General features: G+C 33.3%; 1 pseudogene; it reads right to left on the reverse strand.

Annotated features, from left to right (window-relative positions):
- Positions 1-6,167: 6,167 nt before the first annotated feature.
- Positions 6,168-12,620, reverse strand: LOC115960698 (annotated as a pseudogene).
- Between the last annotated feature and the right edge of the window lie 772 nt (positions 12,621-13,392).

Raw genomic sequence — 13,392 nt, forward strand, 5'->3', positions numbered from 1 at the left:
AAAAGTTGAGAAAACCAAGAGAGGTCAGTGGCAGTTTGAGCCAATTAGTGGTAGCTCGTTTTGGTGCTAAAGCAAGAAATGATGGCCTAACTCTTGGTGCTCGACAAGATAGATGAGAACTCAAAATAAATGCAATAACCACGAGTGGAACAGCAATAAATAGGTCTCAAGGCTAAGAGGACTTGGTTTAAAAAGAAGCCTGTTATCGAGATTCTAGAGTGCCTTTAAGACGCAGACTAATGAGATGTCCTAGATTGATGCATGAATTGGCACACCTAGTTGAGGGCAAATGGAAGGTCAAGATGGGTGAGAGTGAGGTTTGGAAAGCACCAAAATGCTATGGTAGGAGATGGGATTAGGACAATAGGGAAGAGTATGGTTTGGCAGAGTCCATGCATGTGAGCATACATTAGCAAAATTAGTGGCATACATAGTTTGTGTGAGATGGATATTGTCACCAAGTTAAGAGGTTTCATCAATAACCAAGGAAATAAAGTAGGAACTTGAGATCTTTTATAGCAAAGTGGGAACCCAACTACCCAAGTACCGAACTATTGAACGAGATGAGTAAGTAGACTACAAAATACTTCACTTGTTTCTACCCACTAATTTCGAGGGTCCAAACAAACACTGAAAATAGATCTGAGTGAATAAGTATGGACAGCTTTATTTCGAAGGACATTAAAACCCTTGAAATAAGCCAATACAACCGTTTGAAAAAAAGGCGGACCAGTTTTAGTAGCATTCTCGCGAGAGTTTTGGCTCCAAATATTACATTTTTCAGCACCATTTTAACGTAACCCTCAAAATAAAGATATCCTAAAATTTTCAACCCACAAAATAAAGCCCATAATTTGAAAAATAAAAGGTGCGGCGGTCGATGACTTAGCTGATCTGAGGCGCGGTGGTTAATTGGCGATATCATCTCCGATGACGAGCTGAGGGCCACGGTGGTCGGCAATATCATCTCCTCCACTTCTTCGTTTAATTACAGGTCTCTATTTAACTCTCTGTTTGTTTCCCGAGAAAAAAAAAAATTGGAAGTTGTCCCAATCTCTCTTCCACTTCTTCGTTCGACTACAAAGTATTCGTCCAATTTTGGGTTAGTCCTGATGTTTTAGGGGCTTAGAGAGAGAGAGAGAGTAGTAGGATAAATTGGGGGCTAGGGTTTGGATACTTTGGAATTGGAATCACGCCAAACCGGCTTTGATTCAAAATAGATCCTTGGCCTGAAAAAGCAGGTGGATTTCGTTATTTCTCATTTTCTTCAATTTGCTCTGCGTTTCCTGTTTATTTGTGTTTTTAGGTCTGATCTGAAGCTTTAGCCTGATTCAATTTTTTATATAAAATCTTTTTATTTTATTTTATTTTTTTATTGTAAGTTTGAATTTTTTTAATAAAATCGATGCACTGGAATTGAATGAGAATGAAATTGTTTTCATTTGGCGATGGTGGCAATTAAAAATATATTAATTTTTACTTGGGGCATAGAATGTGGGGAGGACTTAAATAGAATCTGTTAAGCTCAATTATCTTAAAGGTTTGGCCGTTTTCAGAGTTTGCTTCACTGCACAATTTCTTGAACAGAGAGAACTATAGGAATGTTATACAAATGTTATAGAGGACCTTGTTAGTTCAATATGGTTAAATTTACATGGAAAGAAGTGTGCCACTTTGGAAAGGGTGTGATCTAAATCATGAATTGCTGGGATTTCATTTTGAAATATATTATTGTTGGGCATGCTTTGTTTTCAATTGGTGTCACGGATTTGTGAAGACCTGTGTTGGTATCAATTTTAGATGGTTTGAGTGATGAAACGGCAAAACCATAGCTCAGTGCTTTGTTGGTAACGCATTATGGTACTAAGGTTTCAAATTTCACTAGAAATTTAAAAAATACAAGATCCGTTTTCTATCTATTGTATTATATAATGCCCAAGTCAGGTTTTTCACTCTATCAAATTTCATGGTTGGTGGCAATAATGCTCAACTTAAGTTGCTGCATAATTGCTGGTGCTGTTGTTGGAGGCGTGATGGATGCTTTGATTGATTTGGTATCTCATTACGTACCAAGCACAAATATGCATTACACAAGTTTACTTTATCCTAGTTTTTAAATTTTTTTTCCACAACATTGTCTGATGAGATTATTTTGGCAAGAGTTACTCTATAGTTCTGCCTTTTGTTACTACCATCATATGTCGTATGTTTGATTTCTTGAATATTGACTAATAATATGCAATGGGTAACAATCTAGTGGAAGTTGCCCTCACCATATACTTCAGCTTGTTCTCAAAGCACTAAATAATGGCATCCGGTAGTATAATTGGTTCATTGATGCTTTTTTTTTGTTAACCATGTTTTGGATAGAAAATTTACTACTAACCTGGCTATTCATGGCAGCCTCCTTGGATCACCTTTCTGGGAGCATGAGAAGGAGATATTTATCCCTGAAACTTCTCCTGGTGCAAAGCCTTGCGTTTACTATACATATATGTGTTTTTTGTCTTCTTATTTAATATGTTTGACATTGTAAGTTTCTTCTTAACTTTATGTTCTACCATCCATTTATGTGCTGCTAGACAGTATTTCTATAATATATTTTTTTTCATGATTTTCCTCTCATCCAGGATATTAATCTTCTTTGGCAACCACTACTTAGTTACATGACACAAAAAATATAAAGCAAGATGGTCCATTTTTATTGTGCTAAAATTTGTGATGGACTCACTCTTGATGCGGCTACAAAAACCCTTGTCTTGTTTCCAAGATTTTCAGTTACACTGACAAAGAAGTATTTTAAAGTTTCTTGAAGTTACCCACTATTCTCTCTTTTTGGCACCTTCGCTCTTCACTTGTTCATATATCATTGCTTTATATTCCTTGTTGTTTATAATCTTGTCTTCTAGTTGTTGTAGAGATAGAAATTTAGTTGAAAGAATTACAGATGCTACTGCAGTGAAATCATGGTGATGGTGCTGATCAAAGATCTTTTGGTTGTTTCTGTCATCTTTAAAAGAAAGAAGCCTCTACATTCTATTATATATGAATATAAAATTTGTATAATATAATCTTCAGATATCTAATCCAGCCTTGTAAATGTTTGACTTAGTATTCAGTTTGATTAAATTATACTTCTGCTTTTGTTTGATATACACAAATGTTGATTTTTTTTACATGTAAGGATGTTTCCTAATTTTTCCAGCAAGTGGTTATGTAATTAATTTGCATTGATTGAATATTTTTATAGTTTAAGATTTGTGTCTTTGTTGAGGTACTTGTAATTGAGGTACAGATCTCTTTGTTTCTTCCACCCACCTTCAAATCTACCTTTTTGTTTTTGTTTGTTTACTTTCACATCTTCACTAGATTCTTCTCAACAGAATTCCTGAGAAACTTTTGGGTCTTTAATTGCTTCTAATAGTCTTTCTTTATGAGAAAAAATCTGGTCATATCTTTGATGGATTTTGACTAAGTTATTGAGCTCTGCTTTGATTGGTCTTAGCTTCCTTTCCAGGTTTGTTTTCTCACACTTTCTTACTTTTTTTCTTTGGGTATATCTAGGTGCACAAGTCAAGTATTGTTTTTTGGAATTTGCTAGAGTGAGATGGGAGTACTTTTTTTTTTTGGAATTAGTAAATTTATGTTTATCTAGCAAAAGTTGGGTTAAATAGAAAATATTTTAGGCTATGCGATTCTCTTTGTGCTTGATATCCTAGCTCTATAATGAAGGTTATGACTCTTCTAGGCAGTTGACATTCAGCACTACTTGAACTACCTTGGGAAAATGGTGACTCTCTTGGTGGAACTGGAGGGAGCATGAGTGAGTTTAGTTGGGATGTCAAATATGCTGAGGTTTAGACACTTGTGGTCAAGGTAATAATTCATGAACTGAACTATACTACTTAATTTGCTTTTTCAGAAATATATTACATGTCAACTTGGAGTGCATTGTATGACAATTTGTCAATCAAACACCTCAACCATGTAACAAGTGCATTACCACATAGGCTGTGGTTAGTTTGGTTGTTTTTACCATCATTAATCTGAGTTTATTTTTATACCATGATGATTTGTTCAATTTCATAATCTATATTCCATTTTGAGTTTTGGAAAGCACTACTCTTAAGAGTTGAAAATTCCATCAATATATGAGAATTTGAAAACTGTCATCAGTTATTTGAAGCCAAGATGTTGTATGTGTTCACTAGTAACTTTAGTTTATTCATTATTCACAAGCCACCATTTCTATTTCTCTAATGCCCCCTTCATGAATGTAAGATTTTTAAAGGGCTTTACATCTTTACATATGTAACCAACTGCATGATTTATGTGTTATACATGGTATCAAGTGGATGATTACTCTCCATGTTGTAGGGGTATATCTTTGGTTGCAGATTACTAACAAGATGAAAAGCATGTGCACAGTGACGGACCTACGTGTGGGTTGGGGAGGGGGGGGGGGGCATGGCCCCCCCAAGATTTTGAAAAAATCACAATACTAGCATGTATATTACACAAAAGTTCATAATTTTGTCCCTGAAATGTATATTTGCCCCCCAACAACACAACCCCCCCCCCCCCCCCCCCCAAAAAAAAAAAAGCTTTCAAATTGACCCATGAAATCAAAACAAAAAGCTTACCTGACCATTACTGCATTCCATTTGCCCAAAAAAACAAAAACCTTGAGACAATCCTTTGGACAATTCACAAAACCGGATAACAAAAGAACCTTTAGACAAACCAACAAAACCATTCACAAATTCAAATAACAAGAAAAACCTCTGGACAAATCAAAAATACCAACAAACAAACCACAAATCCAGTCTAAACATAAAAAAATAAATACTAGCAAGTAGCAACACAACAAATCTCAAATCTTGACAAAACAAATCTTTTATCTGATCTTTTCTTCTCTTTGATATCCCTCCTCTGTCTATCTCTTTACGTTGTGGTGTGACTTGTGAGGCTGGGCAGCTACTCTGCCTTTCTTAAGTTTTAAGTGATAAAGGTGAAAGCTTTTATTTAAAAAACTATTAGTGAGAATGATCATAAGTAGCCACGATATCATTAGGTTACTGACAATCCAATAAAACGGGTACACCATACCTATAGTGTTGTGGGCCTATGGCTACTTTAGGACACACCTAAATTATTAAAATATCTTCTCTCAAAAAAAAAAAAAATTTATTTAAATATCATTTATGCCTTTTGCTAATTTAATGAAAAACGTTGCTATTATTAGTATTAAAAAAAAGACAAACTATAATCTTTAGTTGTCAATATATCATTATAATGATATTATTATCAGGTATATAATAATGTGAAAATAATAGCTAAATTGATTTTCTTTAAAATTTAATGTGAAAAGATTAAAGAATAAGCCCAACCCCAATCCAACCAAAGAACCTTGAAGTTCAAAACCACTCATTTTTAAGATAGTTACAACAAAAATGAGTGGGGAGACTCAAAAAAAGGTTATTGTACTTTTATTTATTTTTGAATTTTTTGAGGGTTGTCAATTCTCCATAAAGATAAAACATATGTTTCAAAGGTCATGTAAGCTGTCGAAATTTTTGTTTCAAGGGTCACATAGGCCATTGTAATTTCTATTTCGAATGCATTTGTTTCAAAGGTCATTTAGACCCTCAAATGGCTTTTAATACTTTTTTTAAAGGGTTTTGACCCTCGAAAAAACCAACTTTGTTGACATAACTGATATTCTTCAGCTGTTAAAGTTAAAGTTTGCCAATAAGGCATGGAATTTTAAGTGACCACCATGGGGCCTGAGGGTAAATTCGGCCTATTCAATTTTCATATGACTGGGAAGAAAATTTTTATTGTTGAATTTTATGCTCGCATTTCAGCCCTTGTTATACATTTTTCTATTTTCTTTGTTAAATTTATAATTTCATAGCTCCCATGGAAGTTTATAGCCAGATATTTAAATCTCTTTAAAATATGATAAGTGCGGGCAATATGATTACTCACCTATACAAGGCCTTCGATGGGATCTGTCTCAACCTGTCAAAGTAGAATATCAATTAGCATGAATTGTGTGATATTGAATACCACCTAGACATATCTGGGGGAAATGCATGTTCCTTTGTTCATGTGCCAGGTTTTATTCAGTCTACATGTGTATAATGTCATTCACAGCATGAACCAGTCTACAACATGTTCAAATATATTGTCATACATAAATTCAATTGCATAATAGATACATCAATAATTTAGCCTCAATCGATGCAAGAATATTACGGTGGATTAACTAATTATCTCCCATCATCCAATGGTTTCAATGCTTCGTTTCTCATGCTATCATACCCAACAACTGTACTGGGAGAACAACTTGGACCAACATCAATACTAAATGATTTAGTAGGTGCACTGAGCAAGTACTCGGTCTCTTCTGTATAGACACTAGCATTTCTCCAAGGATGTTTTTCCATGATAACAAACCCCTCCAATTCCATTGCCACTTCCTTCATAGAAGGCCTATCCTCACCTGTCACCTTTAAGCACCTTTTTGCAAGATTTGCAACCTCCTTTAGTTGCTCAATATTATCCTCATTAACAATATGATCTTCCAGAATTTGAACTAGGCGATCATCTTTCATAGCAGAAATAAAGAACATTGCTAGATTTCTGTCAATTTTAGGCCTATCGAATGAAAGTGCCATCTTACCAGTCAAAAGCTCTGCCAAAACAACACCAAAACTGTACACATCGCTTTTCTCTGTTAGTTGGCTAGTATGGAAGTATTCTGGGTCAAAGTATCCAAAAGTTCCTTGCACCAAAGTGTTTAATTGTGTTTGATCTAGAGGAACCAATCTGAAAGCTCCAAAGTCAGATACTTTTGCTGTGAAATTATCATCTAACAATATATTTGCAGCTTTGACATCTCTATGTATAATTGGCACAGAAGTTGCAGAATGCTAGTACGCAAGTGCTCCTGCAGTTTCTGCAGCAATCTTCAAACGGTTTTCCCAAGAAAGTAAAGATGATAAGCCTTTATCATGAATGTGTTCAGAAAGGGTCCCTTTTGTAATGAATTCATAAACTAGTAAGGGTACTTCTGTTTCTAAACAACAACCTAATAGCTTAACCACATTCCTATGGTTAATATGGGTTAGCACAATGATCTCATTTACAAATTGCTCGATCTGGGTCTGATTACCAAATTTGGACTTTTAATAGCAATCACTTTGTTATCTAGTAATATTCCTTTATAAACTGTTCCATAGCCTCCTTGACCAAGGACTCTACTTTCATCGTAGTTGTTGGTGGCCTTTTTGAGCTCTTCTGCACTATAAATTTTGCCTGTTTCTACAGACCCTTTACGATTAGATAGTTTCTGTTGTAACAATAAGCCACCATTTTGTTGGAAGAATTTTTCTTTGAGTTTGATGAGCTTTCTTTTTTTGAGCCCCCAATATATCCAAGAGCCTCCCACAAACAATGGTAAAAGGCCAACGCTAATACATGCACACATTTAAACATGCATTTTCACTTTCAACAACTTTCTAACCTTTTACATTTGTCAATCCCATTGTCTTTAAATTTGTAATGGCAAATACTTAGACATGGTATGAACTAAATATTTAACATATCTATAATACAAATATGACTAAATCCATATGTGAATTACAATTTTACAACGTAATTTGTGACTACTGAATAAGCATATAATGTGTGTAGAGGATCGTGATCAATGTGAAACGGAACATGCAAAGCAAATGTCAACAACACTAGACAACGGCTATCTACGATGGGTAATTATTGAAAAATTGTTGTTATGACTATCGATGGCTACACTAGTGTCCGAAATGATGACATTGGCAATATGAAATGGTAATTGGTGGTTTGTAACTTTGTATCAGGAATAACTATAATGTAATATTTAAGCTTATAAAATTGATAAAAATAAATTATGCTTTCACATAATCGGCTTTGCATATAACTTTAGGTAATTCTATGATCAAGACCTTTTAAAGAATCTAAAGATCAAGTTTCAAGTTTCTCAAAGAAAGTTTCAAAAATTTTTTTATTTAAAATTTATTTTTTTAAAGGAAACAATTGAGTTCAAAGTCCAAACAACACACTAGGATAAAATATAATTAGAAGGGTCAAGGGTGTTAGATAGATGCAGTGATGTCAAGGTAGTCAATTTTATACCAGAAGTAATTTTGGTCTGGTATGGAAAACGAAATATTTTGACACTAGTTGATACTGTTGTACCATTTTAGGAGTTACTATATATATATATGCTTTTTTTTTTTATTTAACATACTATTTAAAATCCACATATTTTACAAAGCTTAAATATTATCCTAACTACATTAACCCAATGTATTAACTTAAGTAACATGGTTTATAACATTTTTATTTATTTATTTATAAATATTTCACCAACATAAACATCAATTCCAGCTAAAATACCCAAAAAATTCCCAGTATAATTGGTATATGCCAATACAACCTTATACTTTATTCAGTACATTTTAAAAGAGAATGATATTGATTTTATGGCCGGTACAATATATACAACCAATACTGATACAATGTTGACTTTCTTGAATAAAGCATTATCATCATCTTGGGCCAGTTACAAACAAAACATCTAGTTTCGATAAAACTAGTTTTTCATTTAAGTTCTTTTAAAATGCATAGTACCTCTATAAAAATGAGTTTTTAAATTTTTGTGTTTTTATATGTATCTTTTCATTAAAAAAAAAAAAAAAGAAGGCAAAACCTTAATGCAATTCTTTTTATTTTTTATTTTTTTTATAATATGATAGTTACAACTTGAAATGGAGGGGAATTGAACCTTATATGTCTCCTTTAGAAACACCTAAAAGTGCCAATCAGCTAAGCTAAAAAGCTCTGGGCAATGAACTACATCGAAAGAAACTATACTTAAGTTTAGTATCATAATAGATAGTGATTTTAGCATTTTCATATACATAATCCCACTAAAAAATTGTTCTAACATAAGTTTAGACAAATTAAATATAAAATAAAACCATATTAATTTTAATTGATTACAATATATATTTTTTTAAGAATATATTTTATTCAGCTTTGAACTAGGTTTTCTGCTCTTCAAGTTTTCCTAAATTGAAATAATTAAAATTTGGTTATATTGTTTCTTGTTTATTAGGTTCTATAACGTGCTAAATACCCTCTAAAATTTATCTGGGCATTAAAGTACTTATTATATGAACCAAACGATAGTTCAGTACAGAGCAAAAACTAGAAAATGATACTGTTTTTTTTTGTTAAATTCAGTTTATCTATTAAAAGTTATTTTTGCATAAATAATCTGTTTAATCAAATTTTTTTATAGAAATTTTGAAGTTCAAAATGGATATTAAAGTATAATTTAGGTGACAAATTATAAACTATGGGGTTGATATGCTATTTAGAACTCCTAATTTAGTTTGGCTTTAGGGTTTATTTTTTTTCTCTTATTTATTTATTTATTTTTACTAGACATAGTTTTAAATTTTCACTTTTTTTTGACATAGAATACATTTAAATAATTTATTTTTTAAATAAAATAATTTTATAAAAATAAGTGAAAAAAATTTAACAGATTCTCCATGGTATTGCACCCCTTTCTTTCTAGATCAAAAAAAGAAAAGGAGAGTGGGAAAGAAAAAAAAAAAAAAGAAAGAAAAAAGAAAAAAGAAAAAAGAAAAAAAAAGAATGCTATGGGTAGGCTTTGGTTCTGATCCTAACTCAACATGGGCCTTTCCAATTGTGCATCTCTAATTCTCTATTTATATTGGACTTATAGCAGGTTGACTGTGACCTTAGGGCCAAAATGGCCCATTAGCATTAATTTTTGAAATATTTAGCAACAGAGCACTGTTTCGGAAATAATTAGGGAAATACCACTTTTTCCGAAAACGCCGCTATAGGGCCCGAAAACGTCACTATAGGCTTAAAAAACGCCACTATAGGGCCCCTTGAACCTGTTATGGGGACTTATAAAAAAAATTTTGCAGGAAAACGCCGCTATAGGGCCCAAAAACATCACTATAGGGCTTAAAAACGCCACTATAGGGCCCCTTGAACCTGTTATGGGATTTATAAAAAAATTTTGCAGGAAAACGCCGCTATAGGGCCCAAAAACGTCACTATAGGGCTTAAAAACGCCACTATAGGGCCCCTTGAACCTGTTATGGGACTTATAAAAAAATTTTGCAGGAAAACGCCGCTATAGGGCCCGAAAAAGTGGTATTTCCCTAATTATTTCCGAAACAGTGCTCTCTTGCTAAATATTTCAAAAATTAATGCTAATGGGCCATTTTGACCGTGACCTTAGGTTACAAATTTGGGGGGTAAATATGGGCCCAAGATTGAGAAAACATAAGAAATTCGGAATGATTGCCTACTCATTGTGATCCCGGATCACACTTGGTTCTATGGCTAACACAAAAGGTCTCCCAAATTTTGTTATGCCCAAGAGATTTACACTAAATTTTTTGAAAACGAGTGATTTATATAGTTTTATTGGTTTTTTGTTTTGTTTTCTTTTTATTTTTATATTATTATTATTATTTTATTTTTTTTATTGTCTCACATCACTAGTATTAACATCATCATAATTAATAACTATCAATACAAAATTTCACAATTTTTTTTTTGGGAGATATTTACAATATGTTATTAATTCTATAGATCTTTTCTCCCTCAAATTTTCAAACACTTTGTGTATAAAGAGGTACCAATTAAAGTACAAAATTTCACTCACTTAATTCACAAGTTGTCATTCAGCCAAAAATAATATGTCATTAATATATATATTTTTTTCAATTTTATTTGGTGGGTCTGTAAGTTTCAAAGCATTAGCTGTTTTTTATTATTATAATGAATTACTATATTTTAGAATTAATTTATTGTTTTATTCAGTAAAAATAAACTTGTTATTGTGATTTTTTTTTTTTAAACTGTCGAGTAACAAACTAAGAAAAATAAGTTCTAGCAAAAATGCAAAAACACTCTTAATTAAAAGAGGAAAAAAAATTTACTAGTTAGTATTTTAGAGATTTTCTTTTTTGTGGATGAGTAAGAATTTCTTATTCAAAAGGAAGAAAATCTGCTAGGTAGGAGAGAACACAAGCAATGTCAGCAAAGCTGCAATCCTAAATTTTCCTGATAAGCATTTTTTTTTTTTTAATAAAATATCAAATCAAATATCATTTGATAAACTAATCCATGCCAGTATTCTGTTAATAATAATAATACAATTAATTATTGTATACTTACATAGTGCAATAATGACATTCCTGGATTGGCTAACTTTGGGATGGCAACCCGTTCCGTTTTTCATTGCATCGCCTTCGAATCCCTTTGGACAGTAGCATTTGAAACCCCCATCAAAGTTATATCAATCTTTATAGCACGGGTTTGAAGTTTTGCACTCATCAATATCTGAAACACATTGCAACCCATCACAAAATACCATTTATATGTAAATAAAAATGCAGCATAATACTGAATTCAGCAAAAGGAAAAAAAGAAAGAGAGGTTTATAGTAAACCAAATTTATATTAGTACCTAGGCAACCATAAGGGAGGTATGGGTTCCCTTGAAAGCCAGGGGAGCACTTGCAACGATACCCAGGACCGTTGTTGGATTCATAACATGCACTATTTTCTGCTTTACATGCATAGCTTGTTGAATTTGTCTTAGCTTTTTGACATGTCTCATTTCCAACTGCCCAATCAAGCACCACTGGAACGGTGTCTGTATTCCCTAAATTTTTAAGATCAGAAGAGGAAAAGTTGTATGCTGTTTCTTCCACTACAAAACCGAAAGAACATGGATTGAAGTTGAGTACTGGAGGGTGGTTTTTAAGGCTCCCAAGACCCACAAAAAAATCAGATACACCTGCTGGGATAGAAGTCTGGCAACAACCTATGCCAGAGCAAGACCCGTCATCCACACTATCAGCGTTGTCACAGAGTGATATGCATCCAGTTGCGTAGTCCTTTTCTCCAAAACCTTGAATAAGCGCCACTGTGTCACAACCGACTGCGGTGAACTTGTTCTTCTTGAATGAGATAGCAAACTTTGTCAAGTTGAGCCCAGAATATGTTTCACTGGCACGAACTCCCGATTCATTGTAGCAGTCACGAGCTATGGAGTATGAGACTCGCAGTTCACCATCCAGTGATATGTTGAGGACAGTTACATTACTACTGCGCAGTAATGGTTTCGATTTTGAAGTATTGGTATCACAAGTGATGAGAAAAGACTTATCGAGGTAGCATCCCTCTTCTGTTCCAAACGGGTATGGGATGTCAACATTTCCACAGCTTCTTTTGCAGTTCGAAGTGGGTTGAGATGCTGCTAAAATTATCAACCCAAGTAGCAGCAGCAGTTGTTGCAAAAGCATTCCACGCAAAGCCATGATTTTCCTTTCTATGAGCTGATCGATTTATTCTATTTTGTGTTTGGATGTGCTAAAAGTTCAGAGATCCTACTGCTTTTGAAGGCAGACGGAAGGAAGCCAAGTCAATGCCCCAAGTCTATTGGTCAATTAAGGGTGGTTTTGAATAAGCTTCTGCGAAACAGTATTTTGGGTTTAAAAAATTAAAATGTGTGTTTGTAAATAAATTATGAGAAGTTGGTCTTGCAAAATGAAGTTTGGAGTTTTAAAATTGTGCATTCCCAAAATTTATTGCCTTTTTTTTTTTTGGAGAAATGGTTGCCTCGGTACAAAACTCCCTCACGTGGTCAATTGTTGTTCACATCGATGAGAGTCAATGTTTGAATTTTAAGCAATACCTTTTCATTCAAACACTGAAGGTGAATGCATCGAGCCTATTTGTTCGTGTGGTATCTCTTCTCTAGTCCTTTTCAAGTTTAGGTTCTAATTCCCGGGTATTTGTCCAAGATATTGTATTTTTGATTGGAAATTATGGACTTTGAGGCGTATTTACAAAGTCTTTAAACTTCAAAGTGATAATTGCTCAATTTGCTCTCACTTCGAAATAGTTTGCTGCTGAAAAATAGTCAATTCACCTCGAAGACTTAATAAAATCACCGACTACATAAATACAACAGTTCAGAAGTTTCCTCTTAAAAGAATTTCTTAGGAAATTATATATTGGATTATGTTAATGTGAAACTTGTTTCAGGGCCACAATTAATAGAACATGAATAGTTTAAATACAGAATAGCACTTGGAATTGAGATTTGAGTTAAGGCTCATAATTTGAATAGATATCTTTAAGAAATAATGACTTTTGAGATTAAACTTCGTTAATTGGTAACTCTTAAAAGTAGTTATCTTTTAACCGGACCCATTTGTATGGATTTTACTAATGTGTGCCCTAAGGGCACACATTAACTGGACCCAATTTGTATATATTATCT

This window comes from Quercus lobata, chromosome 9, assembly GCF_001633185.2.
Source record: "Quercus lobata isolate SW786 chromosome 9, ValleyOak3.0 Primary Assembly, whole genome shotgun sequence".
Taxonomy (NCBI): domain Eukaryota; kingdom Viridiplantae; phylum Streptophyta; class Magnoliopsida; order Fagales; family Fagaceae; genus Quercus; species Quercus lobata.